The following is a 12,916-nucleotide window of genomic DNA, read 5'->3' as shown; positions in this document are numbered from 1 at the left end:
CATTTGGGGTGAAGCAGTCGGTCACTGAAGGTGCTCCCCAATGCCACCACAGTCTCATGCAAGGGATGGGAGCTATTCTCCAGAATAGACTTCAACTTACACAGTGTCCTCCTCTCAGCTACCACCTGCACTGTGTCAAGAGGACCGCCCCATCACAGACTTCCCTCCGGTGCACCAAACTGATCCCTCTAGACATGCTGCATACATTAACCTAATATAGTAAGGGTAAGCACTACTTATTGGTTTTATTATACCGATATTTCTACTTACCTCTTCTTACGACCCTGGTGTCTCTTTTGGTGTTTTCCCAATAGGTCCTATTTCCCCTGATGAGCCTATATTGTATAGGCGAAACATGGCATGTAGGGAAAACTGACCTTACTCCACTCAGTACATAGTGTACCTTGGCTTCATCACCTGCACCAAGACTATGTACATATATCAATAAGGGATTCGTACCTTAACTCTGTTTTATCACCTTTCTCTTATCATTCAATGCACTTGTCTTTTTACTGTGGGCACATGACTGTGACGATCACAGTAACAGTCAAACTGTAGAGCCCCCCCCCCTCCCCACTTTATTTAGGGTTAGGGGAAGGTTTCAGTCGGGACAGCAGTCACCTAGGGCTGTTCCCCCGAGTTAAGGACTATCCAGGGATACCTAGGTCCACTCAGCCCTTGTTAGCGCCTAATAGGGACCCCCCGCAATCTACACCCCAACGAGTGTGTTTCTTTAACCCTGGTTATCCTCACACTGTGTACACACCTTCGAGTACTTATGACCACTCACCTGGATGAAGATACCACATCTGGCTCCTTTTTGTTCAGCCCAGGATCTACGTACTCTCCAGTGACTACACAGACCGGTCGCGGAGTAATACATCAACCATCTCTGCAAATACGGCAGATGCTCCTTCATCTCCTTCTTATGGAACATTAGCAACGCACAGCTGTCGGTGTGCTTTGCGGGTCTTCTGACCATTTGCATTTATTTAACAATTTTTGCTCTATTTTTTCCATTTAATATTATAAATAAAAAGTAATTTATTTAGCCAACTCAAATCTTGTGCTCATTTTTCACTCAAGTAACAAATTGAGTATAAGGCTGCAGTTACACGCAGTGTTTGTATTTACAAATGCAATGGAAACACCTGGGGGTGGAGCTTTGCCCGCTTGCATATGCATTTCCATTAAAATGAATGTGATTGGTAACAACCAACTTGAAACCAATTGAAACAATGCAAATCATATGTGCTGGTTACCAATCGCACGTGTTTCACATTGCTCACACAGCATGTGTCTTCTCTCATTAGCAGTTACACAGTTGACTACTTTTTACAAGGCTATAGATTCGTAAAGAATACACGAACCAATATGAAAGTAAAAGCTTTAATACAAAAAGGGTTCAGTGCTTATCAAGGATAAAAATAATCCAAAATAAAATGACATACAACACAGCAAAACAGTTATAAAATAAAAGAGAGAAAAATAACACAAACCTACGTAAATTCAGGTATTTTAATTTCATATTTCATCCCACTCTATATAAGTATAAAGACCATCTCCATTAGATATATTTTGCTTTCTGACCAACTCTAGCATTATAAATCCTTCCCCCTATGGATAAGGAAATTTTAACGATTTGTACAGCTTTGTTAAAAATTTTTTATAGAAGACTTACCATAGTAAGTAATATTGCCGCAATTTTCCTAAATAGCTGGTAGAAGTTCCAGTGTTCCTTCTTAATAAGCAGAGATGCCTGGAATGTAAACAGATTATAATGAAAGGAATATGTAGTCATAGTCATCCTAAGCTAATTAAAACTAAATGTGTAAACATGCATAAAAGACTACATTATTGTTTGTTATGAAGGAAATTAACTCATATGTGCTTACTGGGTATGCATTATTTATATAAATAACTGAAGATATGTAAAACATTAAAATGCATTAAAACTTACACAACCATACTCAAACAGCTAGCTGCATATTATTTTAAAACATTCTTTCCTTCATTAAGAAATAACCTTGGGCAGATACACTCTAATTAAATTTATACTAGGTAAGAAGTTGTGCATGAACAATGCATTTAAAAATAAAGAAAATGCATTTAAAAAATGAAGATCAATTAATGTACCGGTGATAATGAATACATGTTCACAGTGAGTTGTTTCAGTTTTTTTCACTGCATTTTTTGTTGAAGATCGATTTTGTATTAACCAAAACTAGTCTTTCCTTTGAACTAAAAAAGAAATACATGTAAAAATGCCACCAGATCTTACATCTCTAATATTCCATCTGTGTCAAAGTCTTCCTGTGTTTGTACAGTCACTGAATTCTTGTGGTCGGCAGTCTGCGCAGTGCCTTAGCGGCTGGGCTCCTGATTGAATGTATAACACCCTGCTTTCTGTGAGCTTTGTTTATTTAAACCTACAACAATTATAACACTACAATTAATCTCAAAGTGGGTATACCACTTCAAATATATCAAAATACAAAATTCCTCAGTATAAAAATTAAAGAAACATCACAATAATCTTTATTAGGACTAAAGGCTATGAGAACAGTCACTGAACAATTCATTAAAAATATTATATACATAATAAAAGACATTAAAAACAGATAAAGTGGTGTGGGAGGAATACACTTCATTCTATAAGGCAGGGGTAAGTCTGGTAAGGCAGGAGTTAAGGGTGGGGGCCAAGACCACGCATGTGCAGAATATAAATGCCATTTTTGAGAACTCCATTTTCAAGGTGACCATCAGGCATACACTGAAATGAACAAATATATCAATGGTAAGTAAGTTGCACCTTATGATGTACCTTTTATGATATCAGAGAAATTTGGTGGAGCGACGGCACCGAGGGAAGCGATACAGCTGGTGGAAGGTAAAAGGGCAAACATCTATACTCAACATATACACTCACCGCCCACTTTATTAGGTACACCATGCTAGTAACGGGTTGGACCCCCTTTTGCCTTCAGAACTGCCTCAATTCTTTGTGGCATAGATTCAACAAGGTGCTGGAAGCATTCCTCAGAGATTTTGGTCCATATTGACATGGTGGCATCCCACAGTTGCCGCAGATTTGTAGGCTGCACATCCATGATGCGAATCTCCCATTCCACCACATCCCAAAGATGCTCTATTGAATTGAGATCTGGTGACTGTGGAGGCCATTTGGGTACAGTGAACTCATTGTCATGTTCAAGAAACCAGTCTGAGATGATTCCAGCTTTATGACATGGCGCATTATCCTGCTGAAAGTAGCCATCAGATGTTGGGTACATTGTGGTCATAAAGGGATGGACATGGTCAGCAACAATACTCAGGTAGGCTGTGGCGTTGCAACGGTGCTCAATTGGTACCAAGGGGCCCAAAGAGTGCCAAGAAAATATTCCCCACACCATGACACCACCACTACCAGCCTGAACCGTTGATACAAGGCAGGATGGATCCATGCTTTCATGTTGTTGACGCCAAATTCTGACCCTACCATCCGAATGTCGCAGCAGAAATCGAGACTCATCAGACCAGGCAACGTTTTTCCAATCTTCTACTGTCCAATTTCGATGAGCTTGTGCAAATTGTAGCCTCAGTTTCCTGTTCTTAGCTGAAAGGAGTGGCACCCGGTGTGGTCTTCTGCTCCTGTAGCCCATCTGCCTCAAAGTTCGACGTACTGTGCGTTCAGAGATGCTCTTCTGCCTACCTTGGTTGTAACGGGTGGCGATTTGAGTCACTGTTGCCTTTCTATCAGCTCGTACCAGTCTGCCCATTCTCCACTGACCTCTGGCATCAACAAGGCATTTCCGCCCACAGAACTGCCGCTCACTGGATGTTTTTTCTTTTTCAGACCATTCTCTGTAAACCCTAGAGATGGTTGTGCGTGAAAATCCCAGTAGATCAGCAGTTTCTGAAATACTCAGACCAGCCCTTCTGGCACCAACAACCATTTCACGTTCAAAGGCACTCAAATCACCTTTCTTCCCCATACTGATGCTCGGTTTGAACTGCAGGAGATTGTCTTGACCATGTCTACATGCCTAAATGCACTGAGTTGCTGCCATGTGATTGGCTGATTAGAAATTAAGTGTTAACGAGCAGTTGGACAGGTGTACCTAAAAAAGTGGCCGGTGAGTGTAGTTCTGGGGTCTAAACATGCATATGAACCCATATGGAAGGCTAGAGATTTCCTCACCTCTGCAGGGACCCCCTTTAAGCATGGCACGCTGATTAGAGAGCTCATGGATGCTCTCTTACCTCTACAAGAGGTGGGAATAGTAAAAGTAAAAGCACACCAATTTGTTAACTCCACAAACCAAGGGTAAGGATGTGGCTGACAGGGTGGCGGAGGAAGCTGCACAGATGGAACCCAGAGACTGTCCTGAAGTCATCAGAAGAAAAGGAAGTGTGGAGGAAAGCTAGAGCCCAGAGGATGATAGGACCTGGATGCTGGGAGAGAGGGTGTGCCTGCCCATAGCCCTGCACCCGACAGTAAGTCAAGTAGCCCACAGACACACACACATATCCAAAATGGCCATTCTAGCAGTCATAAACCGCCAGTGGTTTTCCCCGGGCATTAATACCCCTGTCACTAGACTAGTGAAAGCCTGAATAGTCTGTGCCAGCCACAACCCGGGTAAGATGGTAAAGACTCACAGAAGGTGACACCCAAGCCGCTGTATCCCTTCCAAAGACTGCAGATGGATGTTATCCAGCTACCCAAAAGTGTTACATAGTGCTTGTGTGCATTGATCTCTTTCCAGGGTGGCCAGAAGCTTTTCCCATGACCAAGGCTACTGCCAGAGCTGCAGCCAAGAAGGTGGTGAGTGAGACCACAGGATGCATAACCTGAAGCCCAGAGACGTGGTGGTAAAGAGACACACCAGAGAGAGAGAGAGTCTGCAGCCTCGCTACAATGGTCCTTTTCAAGTCCTGCTGAACAGCGCAACATCTGTGAAACCAGCATGCTTCCACGCTTTCTTTTGCAAACGTACTTCTTCTTGCTAGCTAGTCTCTTCTGACTGACTGTATGCTCAGGGACACCCCAACCATGACTATCACTGTATCTATAGGGCAGACCAGAATGCCACCAGGTAAGAAACTTTACCTTTGGTTGGTGCAACAAGTTAATGACCTTCTTTAACATTAACAACACAGGTAACCCTGTCTGATGTGTACAGGATTTGTAGGGATAGCAGTCAGATCAAGCCTAGAGGCTGGAAAGGTGAGTGTACTGTGATAAAGTTTGTGCATTCCTTCCTAGTGATCCCCAAAGATAAGTTTGATTAGACACATAAAGAAAAGGTAGAGAATCCCAAGGGATTCTGAAGGTCAAAGAGCGAAGCACCTAGATGACAATGTTTATATAGGTACAGTAGGAGTACCAAGGGGGGTTCCAGATGAGTTCAAGGCCCACAATCAGATATGAGCAGGTCTAGAGTCCGTTATTCCCCCGATAGCTATGAGCAAAGATGTTGATTGGGTTAACTGTTTTTATTGTGATCAACAGAGATTTGTGAATTATATCCAAGATGCTTTCTAGAACCGCATGGCTTTGGACATGACCCTTGCTGAGAAGGGAGCAGTCTGTAAGATGGTGGGAGCGACTTGTTGCATGTACATCCCGGATGACATCTCCCCTATGGATCCCTTGAAAAGATGGAAGGACTGTCCAGGGAACTCAAGAGAAACTCTGGAGCGGACACTATATCTTTCACTTTGTGGTTGGGGGATTGGAAGGTTTTTCTTTAAGTGGGGGTGATATTGGGGATTGTGATTTTGCTCTTGTCATTTATTGCGTGTTATGTGGTCTCCCTGTTCAAGTCCACCAAGTATCATGGGTATCAGTAGTTAGACAAGCCAAAGACCCCTTACTCAAGTTACCTAAATTTGCAAAATGATGGTATCCCTCTAAGATCAACCACCCCTGAAACATGAAACAGCCCCCCTAGAATAGGGAAAGTTAGGGTAGAGATTTGATACCCAACAGGGGAATGCTGTCATCCAACTGGTGAAGAGGAGAACAATGCACATATGGACAGATCTGTAGGTCCTTCTAGACTAAGAGTAGCTGAGAGAAATTCCAGGATTTAGGGGGGACTGTTAAGTTAAACCTAGCTGATAGATCAAATCCTGTAATTTCTACTTGTCTTATTTTCCTGAAAAGTACTATAATAGAAAAAATGAACTCAAGATGGCACCGAGATCTTAGACCGCACCCAAAACATCAAGGCTGAAGAATTTAAGAAATCCACTCTCCAGAAACTCAAGAGACTACATGATCTGGGAACCTGATATGTTATGATTTAAATGCTCCTCCTCTTCTGCTTTCCTCTTGCTTTTCTATATAGACTTGTGAAACCAAATAAACTTGCGCAGTGCTGATTTTTGCCCAGGGCGATAACATTTGCAAGTCTAGCATCAGCAGTTGTCTGAGTCATTTCCTTGCGACCATGCACAAATGCATTTAATTGAATAGAAACACACGGCCAATGCTCACTAAAAGAGGATATCTTGACATTATCAAGTTCCTGAGCATATTTTTGAATTTCTGCTTCTAGTATTAGCAATCTATGCCTGATGACCATCAACATGTTCTTACCACTTATTCTCCGAATCAAGCTGAAACATCTATCTTTATATGATGAGGCAAGCCTGTGATTGGCTGCACTGTAATTGTGAGTTTGCAGTATAACAGCAGGGTCACAACTGCAGCTTGATGCTAATTATATGGTCAGTCAGATAGGAAAACTTCTCAAAAAACAGCAATTGCCTTTTTAGGGTCACTTATAATTAGAGAGGAGGCTGCTGTGATTAGCACTAAATCCTGGGAGTCGGGCAGGGGAGCCAAGGGAAGCCTCTGATTTGCATTATGTGTTTTCAAGTAATGATTGTATGTCTGAAAGGGAGATTTTCTCTGATTATGATGGATCTTTGGGGAATGTATATTTGCCGAGTAAGTAGAAAATTCCTTATCTAATTAAAGCTGCCAAGCAGACGGTTGAATCTGATAAAGATGTAAGTGAAAAATCTAGAAAACAGCAGCTTTTTCATTTTTCAAAGAAAAATTGTTGCTGTCTCATCCCATTGTATAGGATCATTTACAATAGTTATGGTCAAAACCTGAAAAAGACTCTGATTATGGATCAAAGTCCACCTGTAAGTAGAATCCTAAGCATTCAAACATTAAGAGGCTCCTCCTAAGGTGGAATTGCCTGCTGGACATCTTTCTAAAAAGGCTATCTTTCCCTCAAAGGAGTTATCAATTCTATTTGAGACCGACTCCATGGACCATAAAGCTGATTTAGTCATGAAAAAAGCATATATTGCTGCGGCAACCTGTACAAAGAAGCAGCAGCTTCTCTTCTAGTGGCCCAGGCACTTCAGAATGTAGCTCAGTAATTTATCACATGATCTGGAGTATGGGGTCTCTAGAAAGGAAATTATGCAGGGGATACCTATGCTTAAATCAGCTGCAGATTTTTTGCGTGACCAACCTTTAGATGTCCAAAAATTTTCTTCTAAGTCTATGGAATTATGTGATATGACCAGGAGACTCTGGAAACAGTGGTCAGCAAGGGACTTGCCTTCCAAATACAAATTTTTAATCCTGCCATTTGAGCCATCTCTCGGCCACTCTTTGGCTTTCACTCATAAGGGATCCTCAAAAAAATAATTGAAGATAAGAGTAAATCTTTTCCCTCTACAGCCCAAGGCTAAACAAATGAAGCTGTTTTTCACAAAGGACAGAGTCCAGAATCTTTTATCAGCCATTAGACAGTTGCGTTCCAACATGTCCAATATGCTTTGACATAAAGACTGGACTCTTTGTAAAAAAAGCATCTCAAGTGGAGGCTCTTTCTGAATTGTCTCCCTCGTGGACGATCACTCAAACCATAAGTTTCTGTGGTCCTGAATAAAAATACATCTGGCACCAGATGGAGTGCTCATCTGGGATCCCTATAGGTCTAGAAGAAATGGTCATTCAAATTAAGATGTTTGTCCTCGAACCCTAGAGAATTGAAGGTTGCCAACCTAGCCCTCCACCACTTTGGCCCAATAATGAAAAACAAGGATCTTCCAACTGTCTTTTATTTAAACAAACAAGGAGGCACAATGAGTTCTCAGTGATGCAGAGAATGCAATAAAATCCTGTACTGAGCTCAGCACAATCTGCCTTCCATTACAGCATTGGATTAAACCCTCAACATCAAAGCAGACTGGCTCAGGAGAAACACCTTAAGTGGAGCAAGTGGAGCCTGAACCTGGAAATCTTTAGCCAAATCAATTGGAGGTGGGAACGACAGGTGGAGGTAATGGCCACCAGACTCACCACCTCCATTGTGATTCCCTCACTTTGGCCCAGGAGGGCTTGGTTTCCTCCCTTTTAGAACTTTCGAAATGCAGGATGCAGGAGCTGCTACTTCGTAAAGACCTCCTGACTCAAGGTCAATTTCTTCACCAGCCTTGCAGATCTCTATCTAACAGCCTAGAGATTTAGAGGAAGCAGCTTAAGATCTAAAGGGTTTTCAGAAACTGTAGTTAACACCCTCTTGGCTTCTAGAAAGCCTACTACTACTAACGCATATTCCAAGATTTGGAACATTTACTTTTTTGAGCAGATCTAATACTAAAGATCCTTTAGAAGTCTCTTCTCTATTTTATTTTTTTACAGCAAGGATCTCATGGATCTCAAGCCTAATACTTCTAAAGTTCAGGTAACCACTATCAATATCTCTTCTGAAGGAAAACTTTTCAAGAATCCAATGGTCTCCAGGTTCTATAAAGGTGTTGATAGATTGAGACCTGTGTTTATCAGCCTTTATCATAATGGGATTTCTTAAGTTCTTCTCCATTTGAACCTATTCACCAAGCATTAATAAGAAATCTCTCTCTAAAAGAGTTGTTCCTTATAGCCATCATGTCTGCAAGATTAGTGAGCTTAAAGATTTTTCCTTAAAGAAGCCTCAGAATCGTTCCAGAAGCCATGCTATTGCACACAATGCCAGGATTTCTCCTTAAAATTCCATCAACTAACATTAATCAGGAAATTTTTCTTTCAGTTTTTTTCATTATCCATAGTTTTGAGCTCCTTGAATGTAAAAGGCTAATTTTAGCCTCTCTTCAAGCCTCAGAGTCATTTAGAGAATCCAAAGCTTTGTTTGTTATTTTATAGTCCTAATGAAGGTTAAAGAGCCAGCAAAGCCACTATTTTTTTGTTGGCTTAGATGTCTTTATAAGGATTGTTATTCTACGAAAGGAATTGATTGTCCTTAAAACATAAGAGTGCATAATACTTGGTCCACATCAACTTTGCTGAAAAGGCATATCTTTAACTAGATCAAGTTTGCAGGGCTGAAATGTGGGCCTCATCCTCCACTTTTGTGTAACACTAGAATTTGGACAGGTTTGCTCCCAAGGCGTCAATTTGTTTATGCTGCCACAGGATGTCTAGAAAATAAAAAATTCTTACTAGAGATGAGCGAGCACTAAAATGCTCGGGTACTCGTTATCCGAGACGAACTTTTCCCGATGCTCGAGTGCTCGTCTCGAATAACGAGCCCCATTGAAGTCAATGGGAGACTCGAGCATTTTTCAAGGGGACCAAGGCTCTGCACAGGGAAGCTTGGCCAAACACCTGGGAACCTCAGAAAAGGATGGAAACACCACGGAAATGGACAGGAAACAGCAGGGGCAGCATGCATGGATGCCTCTGAGGCTGCTTAAACGCACCATTATGCCAAAATTATGGGCAACAGCATGGCCATGACAGAGTGACAGAATGAAGCTAGATAGCATCTAAAACATCCAATAATTGACCCTGACACTATAGGGGATGGCATGCAGAGGCAGCGGCAGCAGCGGCAGGCTAGAGAGTGGCATGGCGACATACTCTAAATGGACTCAGGCTTCAAACCATTGGGTGGCAGAGAGGAACCAAAGGAGGTGAGCAAGAAGCGCTCAAATAATATCGGTACATGATAAAAGTTTGCCAGTATATTTTGTGGATTACACAGCAGGGTGGCGACAAAGTTGACATGGAAGCCATGAAAACAACCCAAAATTCTGCCTGACACAGCTCGTTTGATAAGGGGACCATGTATGGAGGCAGTGAACTAGTAGTAGATTAAAGGTGCTGCAGTTAAAACTATGTTAGTTGGATCTTGACATGGAGCTGGCGCTCCGCTGCCAGGCGAGCTTTCGCCAATCGAAGCCCCTGTCTCTAGGCTACTCCCCAAACAGCACTTCTAAGAACCTTTTGTATAAGATCAAGTGTAGTAGCGTTCTTATAAGTTTAGGATATGGCGGGTGAGGGGAATGTAAACAGATGCGCAAGAAGCGCTGAAATAATATCCGTAAATGGTAAAAGTTTGCCAGTATATTTTGTGGATTACACAGCAGGGTGGCGACAAAGTTAACAAGTTTGTTGTGGAAGCCATGAAAACAACCCAAAATTCTGCCTGACACAGCTCGTTTGATAAGGGGACCATGTATGCCTACAGTTCATGCCAGTCGCTGCACTGGCTGCCCGTCTCCTTTCAAATACAGTTTAAAATAATAACCCTCATCCATAAAGCTCTGTATAATGCTGCACCCCCCTACCTCTCCTCTCTTATCTCAGTCTATCGCCCAACCCGTGCTCTTAGATCCGCCAGTGATCTTAGATTAACCTCTACCCTAGTGCGGACCTCCCACTCGCGTCTCCAAGACTTCTCTGGAGCTGCACCAATTCTATGGAATGCTCTGCCCCGGACTATCAGACTAATACCTAACCTCCAAAGTTTCAAATGTGCTCTTAAAGCCCATTTCTTTAGGCAAGCCTATAACACTCATTAACTGCATGAAGTTTTAACTCTTCTACTAACCCGTCCTGTGTCGTCCTCCCATCTGTTATCCAGCAACCAACAGGCACCAGACTTCTCTGCAGTCCCATTCACCCTGGACCTGGTATATAAGATGACGGCTGAGTGGTTCAAGCGACAGCAATTCCATTTATTATATTTTGTTCTATTCCCTAAGAAGAATGGCTTGACCATTAAATATTCTTTTACCTCTTGTTACCCCATCATCTTCATAAACCGTAAGCTCTGGCGAGCAGGGACCTCACTCCTGTTGTTCCATACAAATGTTGTGCTCTGTTACATTACATTTGTATTTGTTTCCTATGATTTGTAAAGCGCAATATAAATAAAGATTATTATTATTATTATGGAGGCAGTGAACTAGTAGTAGATTAAAGGTGCTGCAGTTAAAACTATGTTAGTTGGATCTTGGGATGGAGCTGGGGCTACGCTTCCAGACGAGCTTTTGCCAATCCAAGCCCCTGTCTCTAGGCTACTCCCCAAACAGCACTTCTAAGAACCTTTTGTATAAGATCAAGTGTAGTAGCGTTCATATAAGTTTGGGATATGGCGGGTGAGGGGAATGTAAACAGATGCGCAAGAAGCGCTGAAATAATATCGGTAAATGATAAAAGTTTGCCAGCATATTTTGTGGATTACACAGCAGGGTGGCGACAAAGTTAACAAGTTTGATGTGGAATGCCCTTTAATAGCTCTTGGGCGGTGTGCCTTTTATCGCATAGGCTCAGCAGTTTGAGCACCGCCTGCTGTCGCTTAGCGACGGCACTGCTGCTGTGCCTAGAGCTACCGACTGATGGCGCCATGCCCACGGATGGTAATTCGGAGGAGGAGGAGGTGGAGGAGGGGTGGGAGGAGGAGGAGGTATAGTAGGACTTTGAGACCTGGACCGATGTAGGCCCCGCAATCCTCTGCGTCGGCAGTATATGACCAGCCCCAGGGTCAGACTCGGTCCCAGCCTGCACCAAGTTAAGTGTAGTAGCGTTCTTATAAGTTTGGGATATGGCGGGTGAGGGGAATGTAAACGGATGCGCAAGAAGCGCTGAAATAATATCCGTAAATGGTAAAAGTTTGCCAGTATATTTTGTGGATAACACAGCAGGGTGGCGACAAAGTTAACAACTTTGATGTGGAATCCATGAAAACAACCCAAATTTCTGCCTGACACACCTCGTTTGATAAGGGGACGATGTATGGAGGCAGCTATATGGACGACTTTTGGAGGTAGCAATGGAGACAACGTGTGGAGGCTGCTATGGAGACAATTTAATTTGGATAGTGCCTGTATGTGGCAGTCCAAAAAAGTTTTCGAACCAGAGGAGCAGGTAGGTGGCCCTCCAGAAAAATTAAATAGATTGAGTGCCTGTGTGTGGCAGTCCAAAAAAGTTTTCAAACCAGAGGAGCAGGTAGGTGGCCCTCCAGAAAAATGAAATAGATTGAGTGCCTGTATGTGGCAGTCCAAAAAAGTTTTCAAACCAGAGGAGCAGGTAGGTGGCCCTCCAGAAAAATGAAATAGATTGAGTGCCTGTATGTGGCAGTCCAAAAAAGTTTTCAAACCAGAGGAGCAGGTAGGTGGCCCTCCAGAAAAATGAAATAGATTGAGTGCCTGTATGTGGCAGTCCAAAAAAGTTTTCAAACCAGAGGAGCAGGTAGGTGGCCCTCCAGAAAAATGAAATAGATTGAGTGCCTGTATGTGGCAGTCCAAAAAAGTTTTCAAACCAGAGGCGCAGGTAGGTGGCCCTCCAGAAAAATTGAATAGATTGAGTGCCTGTATGTGGCAGTCCAAAAAAGTTTTCAAACCAGAGGCGCAGGTAGGTGGCCCTCCAGAAAAATTGAATAGATTGAGTGCCTGTATGTGGCACTCCCAAAAATTGTTTAAAACAGAGGACCGGGTAGGTGGCCCTCCAGAAAAATTAAATGCATAAAGTACTATAGCTAGAGCCAGTGGGCCCTGTCAAAAAATAGCCAGTTTCCTCTGCTTTAGTGTACAAAGAGGAGGAGAAGGAGGAAAATGAGGAGGAGGAGGAGTGCATAAATTATTCAGGTTGAGC

The 12,916-nt window shown here is 42.6% G+C and overlaps 1 long non-coding RNA gene across 1 annotated transcript in view; it reads right to left on the bottom strand.

Moving 5' to 3' along the window:
• Positions 1–12,916, bottom strand: part of LOC140128947 (uncharacterized) — a 442,943-nt gene that overhangs the window by 146,301 nt on the left and 283,726 nt on the right. The window contains exon 2 of the long non-coding RNA XR_011855204.1: positions 1,682–1,759. This is a non-coding gene — a long non-coding RNA (uncharacterized lncRNA). The remainder of the gene's footprint in view (positions 1–1,681; positions 1,760–12,916) is intronic.

The sequence above is a fragment of the Engystomops pustulosus genome, chromosome 4 (genome assembly GCF_040894005.1).
Source record: "Engystomops pustulosus chromosome 4, aEngPut4.maternal, whole genome shotgun sequence".
Classification (NCBI taxonomy): domain Eukaryota; kingdom Metazoa; phylum Chordata; class Amphibia; order Anura; family Leptodactylidae; genus Engystomops; species Engystomops pustulosus.
Note: the sequence above shows the minus strand (reverse complement) of the source record. Positions and strands in the feature narration are given on the sequence as shown.